Below are 12,836 nucleotides of genomic sequence, written 5' to 3'. Positions count from 1 at the left end.
GCAAAACATGCTGTAAATAAATAAGAGTCGATCCATTTTATTTTAGGACGTGGGGTGGCAGGGCTAGCAGAGGGGCTACACTTCCCCTCCCCTCCCCCTCCCCCTCACCACACTGATGTCCTGCAAATGGTGATGCTCCGTCACAGTTTGCGTCTGTATATCATTGAGGAAGGGAAGGGCCCACAAATGGGGCAGAGAGCTGAAGTGTGCGGTCCATTTGCTAATTTCAATATGATCGCCGTCTGCACGGGAATGGCCTTGGGCACGCTGCTTCTGTCTCCTCTCTGTCCGGGATGACCTTGTTACTGAGACTGAGAGACTTTCATAAATCGGCCTTGCCGTGCCGTGTGCATATGCACTACACCCGCACTCGCTCTCCGTCCGTGAGGCGTGCAGCGGTGGACTGTGGGTTATTCCAGGGGGTAGTGCAAAGGGTCACAGGGAAGCTGGAAGAGAAGGTGAGCATGCACCTTCTTCATAGACACCAGTCATTCTGAATTCGTTAAGGGTGTATTCCAGTTTTAGTGTTGAAAAATGTAAGAAATTAACATTTAACATTTAAAATGGTGTCAACATACAGTCTTTAGTCTCCTCCGAGTGCGTCTCTTTTGCTGCAGTTTGTGGAAATTCAGGTGTGCACTATTCTGCTTTTCAGTGTCTCTATTTGAGATAAATCCAGCAACTGTTTAAGCCAGACTAATACATCAACTTCACAGGACAAGTGAAAAACCTTCTTAACTTTCATTGGAAGTCATTGTTTAAATATTTTGCGGGATTTATGTTGGTCCATTCAGCAAAATTCCAGCATTTTCACATTTTAAACAAATGAAAAACGATGAGGTGGAAAATGTAATTCATGCTTTGAGTCATCACCAAACTGAAACACACTTTTCTGGACAAGCTGAGAGACACAAATCCCTCATTGAAAGGTGAGGAAGCATATAGACTGAGACTGTGGAGTAATATTACAGGAAATTACACTAATATGACTCGGATTACGTAGCGCTACACAGTTTTCGCGGGTGTTGCCCTGCCTGTCTGCTTCACCAGGTTCACATAGTAGCCACGACAAGGATGCTATTCTTCCTATTACTAGTCAGTGGAACGTCCACATGATTTTAAAGCTGTTATTTTAAGCTACAAATGCTACATATTAATGCTTTAAAAGATTTTGTAACAACAGCAACTATAGTTTTTTTATTTTGTAGAATCAATACTTTTGTAATGCATTATTTATCACAAATTCAATAAAATGCCGAATCCTAGTCAAAAATCACATCAAATTAAAATATGCTTATCCTTATTCTGCCACTTTGCTAATGCCAGAGAGATCAGACACAACTTCCAAATGCTCTAAAGGTAAAATTCTCATGTCACTAAATTCCTCTCCATCGTGTGTAGAGTCAAAAAGCATGTGCAGCAAGTCAATAATGTGATGCCCCTCTTCCAACCAATACACTTTGCTTCACCAAAGGCTCAAAACTAAGGCCAATCAAGCAGCCCTCTGTCACAGTGTCCCAGTAAAACTTAGCTTGACGCAGTGAGGCTCTTTGTGCCTTATAAAGGGAGAATGCAGTCGAAAGTGTCTCTTACGATGTCAGTCTGCTGCGCCACAATACAGAGACACAGAGAATACCTCTGTCAGTTCCTCACGTTGATCAATAGCAGCCTCCTGCAGCTGCTGCGCCGGCCTAATGGCTTTGTGTAGTTAAAGCTCACGTATCGGCAGGCATTTTGGTCCTCTTTTACAGGGAATTAGCATTGTCACTATTCAGCTAATTGAGGATGGTTGGAGCATGGATTATTCGAGAAAATATCAATTAGACAAACAAAGAGAATACAAAAGCTTTTTTGTTCCTCATTGCAGTCACTGCAGGTTTATGTCAGAGTGTCACTTTGCCGTCCCTGTTGTCTGAATGCAGGCTGTGAAACAGCAACTAGCAGTTGGTCACCAGTAATTTTGTAAGATCACTGTCAAAAAAACACAAATACATAAAAAACACAAATAAATGAATAAAAAATAAAAAAATAAATAAAGTTATATCTCAAATTGTATCTACACATAGTGATGTGTAATGTACTATTTTTGTAGCAGTACACAATAATTATACCACAATTTTTTGTATCGCTATTTATCATTTATTTTTTTGGACTAAGGTGGTGGACCATGCACAATGCAAAGGTCAGTGTTTCTCCAGGTTTTGCAAAATTGTAATCTTTAACCTAGTCATTCTGTATAATGCCATGTACTCAGCATACAGGAATACACAAGAACTAGACATTGATATCCATAGGCTTTAATAGCTAATATGTCTACTGCTTTAGACATATACATATACTGCTTACATATATTGCATTTATTTTCTGTATTTAAATTAATTACCTGTACACACTCTACCTCATTCTGCTCATTTTACATTATATTTACATTTACATTTGTGGCATTTAGCAGACGCTCTTATCCAGAGTGACTTACAAGGTTACTCGTATTACAGAGGTGGGTCAGTGTAGTGTTAGGAGTCTTGCCCAAGGACTCTTATTGGTGTAGCGCAGCACAGTCATCCAGACTGGGAATCGAACACATGGTGTGGTAGCTCAGTGGCAGGTAGTGGTGTTATCTGTTGCGCCACACCAACCACCATTATATGTTTGCTACTTTTCACTTTTGTTTCGCTGCAAACTGCATTTCAGTGGCTTGTACTTGTACCTCCCCAATAATGTTTTAATGATTTCATAGTTTTGACAGGAAGCTTTAAATCCATACTTTACCATAAAATTAAATCCTATCATTCAACACAACACACTTCACAGCACCATCCTGATCAAGAAGCATTTCTCTGATAGTTCCTCAGAGCCCACATCTGCCCACCTTCCACCAGCCTCTGAGAACTTTACTAGACTGTGAATTCTGATTAAAACCCCTCCAATGAAAGCATTTACTGTTGTTGCTCTTGCCTTTGGGTGTGTATTATCTCCTCCTCTGTCACCCAGTATGTAGTAAGACTCCTGTCCAACTGAGAGAATGAATCCTGAAGAGTCTTCTCTGTGCATTATTGTAATTAGATTTCTCTGGATAGTTAAATTAAGTCATTCTGCTGCAGGGGACCATGGACAATTGTGGCTCTCTCACTTACACACTTGGGGCAGTCCAGTGTGTTAACTAAAGGATAAGAAGGCAACTATTTGTACAATTACAGGTCTGTTGGGGGATGGAACAGATGTTTATTCTTTGCATTTCTTTCTTCCATCACTTGCTTAGGGGCTAGTGGCTTGGAGCTCTGCTGGGCCTGAGCACACTGCAATGTGTTGGGCTATTCATTTCAGGGCAGCCTGAAGTGGACTGAGGACAGGCTTTAATGTATTCTAATGAGAAGAGCTCCATCTATGGACCACCTGTTGAACTGCAGAGATGTAAGAACTAAGTCTGTCCGTGTTCAGAATGAGTTTTTGCAAATTAAACAAATGAAGAATTTCTTAAGAATTAGTGCTAATTAAGTATTAGTGTTGCTTATATTTATGAAGGAATTATATGTTAAAGTCTCAAGTATGACAAATATATTGGCCAGCTATAGAGAGAGGGACAAAGGCTTTCCAAAGAATAAAAGTGATGAAGGATTTTAGGACAGACACTGAGAAAAAAACATATAACAAATAAAATAATTGTTGTAAAAGAGCTTATCATTTAATGTTATCTATTAATATGGTGTTTTAATCATGTTTTCATTTAATCAAAATATTATATGTTGAAAAAAATTTGTTTACTTCTCTCATTCCTCAAAATCAACACCCAAATGTATCAAAAATAAATAAATAAATAAATAAAACCTCACTGAAGTCAATTAAAATTAAACAACGTTTCAAAAAGACATCTCTGGAAACTGGTCATGCTCTCTGTGCCCCAGGTGGGCTTCACTGGGAAGCTGTAACAGGTGATGCTAGTTAGGTTAGCTATCTAGTAAACTAGCTCACCAAGTTAACCTGTATTCTCCCCGACTGTAATAATCTGCTGTAATACTACTCGCATTACAGCATAGCTACATTTTACACTTCATTTTGTGATCATTAATTACATCTAAATAAAAATATTTTAGTCATTCTAGTTCTAGCCTTGAATTCCAGGTGATACAGGCTAATATCACCTGCTGTAGAACCATCAACTAGCTACCTAGCGAGCTAAACCTCTTTCTTGAAGCATGTCTGTTTATTTATTCCTAGAAAAACTAACATTTTTCCCCAATATATTCACTTTAAATCCAAGAAAGGAAACCAAACTTTTGCTAGAAAGCAAGTGAAACAAACAGACATGTAACTAAAGCTAAAGCTAAAGCTAATTGACGGGGTGTGAGGGTTTGTGTGCTTTAATTTCTGTTGTGTAAATCTGTAAATCTGTTTTAATCCATGTGAGACTACCCCAAGATTGGGAAAATATAAGATAAATGATTACTTCTAAGAATTGTAGTGACAAAAAAAATAGAAGAAAAAATGAGGAACATTTTAAGTATTTAGAAAAGTATCATTCTTAAAAATTATTTAAAATATTCTAAAATTGAGAAGTAAGTAGATGTAGGGATATTTTAGTTTGGCCACTTTTGGTTGTCAAATAAATTGTCACAAAGAAGTCAAGTCAAGTCAAGTCAAATTTATTTGTATAGCGCTTTTTACAACTGTTGTCGTCACAAAGCAGCTTTACATAATTAGTACTTAATAAAGAACAGAGACAGAGAAGAAAGAAGGAATAACATGAAGCGAACAGAAGAACAGAAGGGTGTTACTGTACAGACTTCAAAAAATCAAATGTCAACTAAAAGCCAAATTTTAGGCAATTTAGGGATGTTTTTAGGTCCCAAAAAGAGGATATGTCCAGGAAAAAAGGACATGTAGCCAAAACACAATGAATCCAGGCCTTGTTTTTGTGCCCTCATTCGGTTTTGATTAGCATTTGTAAGATTCAGACATAACATGAATATGTTTTGGAGGAATGGCGTGTCACGCCCAGTGACAAAGGGAGATTCAGCACTTTTGATGATATGTGGGTTACATTACAGGTCTCAAGGCTGGCCACGGAGTTAAAATGCTCCAGTAACATTTCCTTTTATTTATATCTGTAGACCTTGGCTGAAATAAATGAGTTGAGACAAGTGTACGAGACCCAGAGCTTCGAACAATTTCTTACTGACGTGGGGGAAACGCGCCAAGACATTCAACTCTTTCATTGCCAAACGCCTGACAGCCATCTTCGGCAAGACGGGGAGGCCTTTCGCCCGGGCATATCAATGTCGAAAGTCGGGGTGTCATTATCTTAAATCTTAACTATCCCCCAGCAGTGCAGGAGTGAGCGACAGCCGTATCTGTCAGTGGTCTGAACAGGGGGAATGCTTTATTCTCTGTGTACAGTGAGAGCACATCTTTTCCTCAGCATAGCCATGTTAGCCTAGCAGCCTCCGCCGCTCTCCAGCAGCGGTCTGTCTGTAGGGGTCATTCTACCCGCCTGCTCAAGATTTACTGCCTCCTTTTAATATTCTGTCATACTTAAATCTTTATTGCTCCCCTCTTTTTATGACCGTATCCTTATGTCCCAAGCTTATGAACTTTTCTATGCAAATCACTCCCTTTCTCATCCTTTCAGGTTCTTCTGAAAAGTTAGCTGTGTTTGAGTTCCCTTTGCCGTGTTGATGGGGAAGGTGATGAGCTGCCATGTTCAGATGGGGTTTACTGCAAACCAGACTGTTTGTAAGTGTCTTGTGTTTTCTTGTGAACAGCAGATCATATTACACCAAAACTTATCACACCAAAATGTTTAATCTCCTTAATGCTGGTTGTCTCTTGAATCTTTGTCTGAAAAGGCATGTGTACAACTTGTGGTTTTTGAGGTCTAAGCATCAAAAACATCAACTGATTTACAACAAGTTAAATTTACTCATTTAGGTGTGTTCATCTGAATATCTGATGGTACATAAATTATAGTTTGTTTTACTCTTTTTTTACTTTTAGATTCTAGTTACTAGTTAGATTCAAGTCTTTAACATCTGCACTGTTCGTTCAGCTTCTGCATTGCTTTGGGAGTGTTAGCACGTTATTTCAGACTACAGGGATCCAAAAAGAATAAAACATTTCAGAACCTTTCTGATTGATTCTGGAAGTACTAAACAGTTTCAGTACAGTTCTTTAGGGAAGTGAAGACTGCCTTTTTGGATTAGCTAGTTTTTATTATCTGTTTCAGTGGTGCTTTTACCTCTACTGGAGCTTTTACCTCTATTTGAGTTAGGGCTGTGTGATATGGTAAAAATACTGTATCACGATATGTAAAGACTTTTTTCACAATACACAATATTTATCATGATACATCACAGACTAAAAACATCAGTAGCAACAGATTCTTAAAAACTGCTATTCAGATACTCTTCTGTACTGAACACAGTGATTTTGTATTCAACATCTGCTGCTCTTCATCTAACTAAACCAATATAATTAGACCTTTGTAAGCTGATTAGTGTTTATTTAGCACTAACAGACTCCTCGATATGCTTAGAAAAGCATATTGTTATCATGATAACAACATTTATCATGATACAATAAAATATTGTCATATTGCCCAGCTTTAACTTGAGTCTTTTAGTTGTTTTTCATAGGTTTACCTACTATACCTCTACTGGTACCTCTATTCTAGTTCTTATGTTGTTTTTAGAGTTGCCTTTACCTCTATTCAAGTCATTTAGTTGTTTTAGAGGTGCCTTTACCTCTATTTGGGCCATTAGGTGTTTTTAGAGGTGCTTTTACCTCTATTCTAGTTCTTATGTTGTTTTTAGAGGTGCCTTTATCTCTATTTAATTCTTTTAGTTGTTTTTAGAGTGGCTTTTACATCTATTTGAGTTTTTAAATTGTTTTGTTATTTTATCTCTACCTGAGTCATTTAGTTGTTCTAGAGGTGCTTTTACCTCTATTCAAGTCTTTTAGCTGTTTTAGAGGTACTTTTACCTCTACATGACTTCACGCACAACACTTACCCTAACCATTATGAACTAACATTTTGAAAGCCTTTTGGAACTGAAATTAAAATTTCCAAGCCATATCCCTTTGGCAGTTTGAACTACTAAATCATTAGAGTAGGCCATAGTGTTCTCCAACACTAGACTGGTTCAGGTCACTGAGCTGGGAAGAGTGCCCCGTCACATTAAGTTCTGTGAAAGCTAATTGCAGCCAACAGCCCCACACCGCTTTTCCCCACCTCATTTGTCAAACTAAGTCTCTGCTTTAACTTAGTCGATTTCTTCTTAACCCCCTCCAATTAAAGCCCACTAAAGCTTGCCGTGGGAGATAGAGAGAAGAGAGGACAGCTGTCCTGAGTTACAAATGACAGTGGGTTACTGTTTGTCTACCTCAGTCACCAGGAATCCATGACATCAGCACTACAGTGCACTCATTGTGTTGCCGCTTTTGAGTCAAGCTTGGGGACTTTGGGTTAGACCGCTTGAAACAGTAGATGGGAGCAGATTTCAAAAGTTGTGGCGTACTGGAAGAATGTTTTCATACACGAAAGTCAGGCTGTCACTATTGATTAAACTAGTGATCTAATGATTATTTTGAGAGGTCATCGAGGAGACAGAGGCTTTAGAATGAGACTGAACATAAATAAAAACACACAGAGCCAATTCCAGAATGCTGTACTGAAAAAAAAAGCCTTGGACGCTGTTGTTTAGATTTATTTTAAAATAACGCATACTGTTGCTTTCATGCAAACACCTTGTATCTCCAAAACGGCAGCTTTACAGGACAATGCAAAAACCTTCTTCAATGTAAAAAGATTAAAGATTTGAAAGTCTTGGACATTTATCTACTCACCCACTCAGAATGATTATGTCTGCCAGATTAACATAGTCAAAAAAATTTAAAACGGTAAAAACAGAGATACAAAGATTTTGTGTGACACTGATTATATTCAATATGTCTATAATGCTACTTTCAAGATTTCAGGATCAAGATTTTTTCAGAAAAGTGAGTTCCCCACCAGCAGGCACCACATGAAGGCACCACCAAAAGTTGACATTTTTGATGCAGCATGAACTGGATATTAAATAATAATGTGCAGTCTGGGTGTTAGGTCTAATAGAAATGTCATTTTTAAATATATTCGATTAATCATGTGTATTTTGCATTAGAAAAATGCATAATAAATGCATAAAAAGCTTGTCAGACAAGTTTTTTAGTTTTTTAACTTTCCACACAAACTACACAAACACGATTCCACCTGTCACCACCTGACATACACTTGGACGTCTCATAAATTCTGTGTCCATCAGACTCTGATTCATGCTGAAGGAGAGGCCAATACCAGGATATAAGAGATACATTACTGTTATGCAAAAGGGCAAAAATGCACACATTATTATTTGGGCTGGGTTGCTTTGAATGACCTGCACTGAAGATTTAGCCTAACAGTGTTTGGTTGTACTATACAACCCTGTATTAGTATAGTGACAATAAAGTCCAACTGAATTGAGTTGAATCACTGTTCTGCATTGACTCTGACTGCACTGCCACATTGGTTTCTCAGAAGTCATATAGGGGCTTGATTATGAAAGAATGGAGAACTGAGTAGAGAATAAAGGAATGTGATGAGCAGGTCGGACAGTGCAGTTTGATGGCTGTGTTTGTGTGTGAGTTTTTTTCTGCTGTTCCATGCTGACTCTCACAGGGGACTGCTTGTTCTTGGCTCGACACTTGTAATCGCCTCACCTCTGCGTGTTGTCTCTTTCTCTCCCTCCCCCATCTCCCTCTCCTCCTCTGTTTTCTTTTCTACTCTTTTTGCAGGAAGAGCTCAGAGGTTTGACAAGCCTGTGGCAAAAGGGAGGGGGGGGGGTGTAGAGGGGGATGGGGGGAAGTAGGGAGAGATTTATGAGCATGGATGTACCTCTGTGGAATTGAGTTTAGGTGTATGTTTCATTTTTTACTCCAGTGTCTGGCCAGCATTATTGTCTGAGAGGAGAGTGGGCAGAGTGCATTATCTTTGGCCTAACTGGACCTACCAGAGCCATTTGAGCTGTCATATGATTTTATGCACCTGCTTACTGCTTATAGCCTTCCACGCCACTTCTAACCCCCTGAACGACAGACAGATGGTTATAGTAGGTTATTTTTGTTGTGAGTACTTCTTTATATTATTGTCAGGGAAATGTAGATTTTGGAAGCAGCAATGCTAGTAAGTGATTTGGGGGGAAGAAGAAATGTCCTTGTTAAAACGTATGAGTTAGCACATTAGTTTTGCAGTTCTGTAAATAACTCAAATATTTGGTAAAATAAGTCAGTAGCTTAGAGGAGCCTGTTGTTAGTAAATAATATTATTTTAATAATATTTAGCCAACTGTAATGAGGTAAATATGGCCTATTAAGTTTTAAGACAACTGGAGGAATAAACCTTGGGCAATTTGGGCCCAAGGTTATTTGGGCAACCTTGACCATATTCAGATTGATTTTGTGAAAAGTGAAAGTGAAAAGTAAACATTGCAGATATACTGTGAAAAATACAGGTATTCTGTGGATGTTAATGTACAGTTACTGTACACAATATTTGCTTAAAAATATAGGACAATAGCAGTAACACCCACTTTTTTGTATTTAGTCTTTATATTACTGTTTAAGGATTTTTACCCACTTTCTTTGCAGTATGTTGGGCTGTCTGTCTGCACAGCCTGTTTAAGATTTACTGTTAAGGTCCAAAGAACTTTCCAGAAACATTGTTCTCCTGTTAGCTTCAGTTCCTTTTCTTCATCATATTTGCAGGTATTTTGAGTATTTTTTCATGTGCCACTAGCTGTCACATAACCCCAAAGCGTTAAGATCCACCCCCATGCTTAATAATCGGCAATGTGACCAATAAGTTCATTGTTAACTTCCTTGACTTATAGCACATATTTTTTAAATTCCTCTGGCTTATGGAGTAATTGTTTTGCATATTTCAGACACTAACCTGTGATCAGGCGGCATGTTGAATTTCTGATCATTCTGGCAATTCCATGCAAATGCAATGTTTGTGGAAGCAACACTGGTGCACCACCACTCCTTTGTTGTCTAAACTAGTGGTCCCTGGTCCTGTAGGCCCACTGTCCAGCTAATTTTAATGCTTTCCCAGCAGATTGTCTGCGCATGAAGTGATTAGTACTTGCTGGTAGTGGTACCTGCTCCAAGGAAGGACAACCAGCGACTGATGACAGGTTCATGGGCACCCAAGGCTCATTAATGTGCATATGGAGCGAGGGCTAGTCTGTCTGGACAGGGTTTAAAGGTTCCATTGCTAACGACTTGATGCCATATACCACAGGACACCTTCAGAGGTCTTGGCGACACAAGGGTGACCTACAAAATATTAGGTGGATAGCACCGTATGGATTATCAGTATATTAGACTTCCCTTATTTTGGAGGCATCAGTTAGGTTCCTTTTTTACAACATCAGTCAGTAGCTGTGAGGAACCTGTGGTTGTTAGTAAATAATATTTTGAGCTTAGCCAACTGTAATGAGTTAAATTTGGCCTATTACGTTTAAAGACAACTGGAGGAATAAACCTTTGCCACATTTCCTTTCAAAGTATTTTTTAATTAACATTTAAATGTAAATATGTGACTTTTTAATATTGTTTTCATAATAAACACTTATTACTAACACATTTTCTTTTACCGCTTAAGACTTTTGCACAGGACTGTGTATACAGTATGTGTGTGTGTATATCTTGGTGTGTTTAGGCTTCAGACTACCTTATCATCTTACCCTTAGTCAACTGCCTCTCTATTTGCATCTGCACTTCATACTGCACCTGACACCAGCGCAGTTCAGGTGGGGAGTAGTATACTTATCATTAAGCGGCTGAAGGTGGAATGGGGACAATGCTGGCTAGGGCAGGTTGCTATCCCGATACGCAGGGTGCCTCTAAGTGTCTGCGAATGGTCCTAATGAGGGTGGCAAATGGAGACATAAAGAGAGAATGGGTACACTTTTCATTTGAGCCTGACATACTGTTGCTGCCCCCCTGAGCCCTTGAGGAGGGCTGAGGACGGCGGGCAACCATGCTTAAAATTCCCCTCCTCCTCTTCGGGCTAATTGTTGAGGATATTGACCTTGGGTAGGGGAGAATGGGAGATGCGGGGAGAGCAGAGTGCTGGGTGGTTGCCATGCTATGATAAAAATACACACTCTTGGGTTGACCTACTGATACTATACTGTTATGAACTAAAAATGTAACAACTGCCAAATTTCACAGTCATAATATATTTGTTTTATATGGTTTCCATCTTTTTCCATTTTTACCCTGTTGTTTTTTGTACTTTTTGACATAATTGGCAGATCTGAGTATGTCCCTTATGTTGTGTTAAAATTGAATGATGAATGGCCTAATAGAAATGCTCCAAAATGACTTGGAATACAGTCTTTTTTTACTTTGACTTGCTTTGAAAGTAAAGGGTTTTCCTTCTCCTGTAAAGCTGCCATGTGGACTGTGATGTTTAAGGTTTAGGTATTTTACACTGTTTGACTGATTTCTCCAGTTTTGTTTTTAGCAAATTATGAGGTTTTTGCTACACAACACAGCATTATACTCTACATCTACTATACATTTTAGATCGCTGCTGAACTGAACCAAACCCAACTTATGCAAACATGCGCTCTCCCATTACAAGGAGGAGATTTAGATTGCAAAACGACTATGAGTTATAGCAGCGAGTGAGCTGCTGCTTTTACCGTTATTTAGCATATTTCAGATGATGACCTTTGTCATGATACTTAAGACAGTAGGTCAGGTCAGGTTTCCTTCAGATAATTCTCCCATGCAGATTGTGTTTGTGCAGCCGAATGGAACATGTAAGACGTGATCATTTATTTATGTGGGACAGTTGCTCGATTGTATTCATTTAAAATAATATTATTTGTAATATAATAGGAAATATTTACTTATGATTGGAAGTAAGGGTGGGCAATGTGGTAAAAATTATATCACGATATTTAAAGACTTTTCGGGATACACAATATTTATCATAGTGTTTTGGCACAAAAACCAAACCATCCAGATGGTCTCTTCTACTTTACAGTATAGTTACACTCTTTGTATGAAATGTGTAGTTGGTCAGTGTTATTTAAGCATTGACAATGTCCATGAGATGCCCCGAAAAATATATATTGTCAAGTCAAGTCAAGTCAAGTCAAGTGGGTTTTATTGTCATTTCAACTACATACAGAGTACACAGTGAAATGAAACAACGTTCCTCCAGGACCATGGTGCAGCATAAACAGTGCATACAAAACACAAGTGCAACACAAACAAGTGCAGACAGACAACACAACACAGTACAGACAGAGAATAATAAATAATTGGCATGCAGTGTGTAATAAATATTAAATCCAGTGAGGTAGTAAAGTTATTAGTGCAAATGCTTTGTGCAAAAAATGCTTCCCATTTTATCTAGGGTAAATGGTTGGAGAGAGAGAGAGAGAGTGTTTTCATGTATCAGAAAAGACATCAGTTCAGTCTCTGGAGTTGAGAAGTCTGATGGCTTGGGGGAAGAAGCTATTGCAGAGTCTGGTCGTGTTGGACCGGATGCTGCGGTTCCTTCTTCCTGATGGCAGGAGGGAGAACAGTCTGTGTGAAAGGTGGGTGGAGTCATCCACAATGCTGGTTGCTTTGCGGATGCAGCGGGCAGTGTAAATGTCCATGACGGAGGGGAGAGAGACTCCGATGATCCTCTAAGCTGTCCTCACAATGCGTTGAAGGGTCTTGCGGTCAGAGGCTGTGCAGGTCCCAAACCAGGCAGTGATGCAGCTGCTTAGGATGCTCTCTATGGCCCCTTTATAGAA

This window comes from Salminus brasiliensis, chromosome 10, assembly GCF_030463535.1.
Source record: "Salminus brasiliensis chromosome 10, fSalBra1.hap2, whole genome shotgun sequence".
Lineage (NCBI taxonomy): Eukaryota > Metazoa > Chordata > Actinopteri > Characiformes > Bryconidae > Salminus > Salminus brasiliensis.
This window is presented reverse-complemented; position numbering follows the sequence as displayed.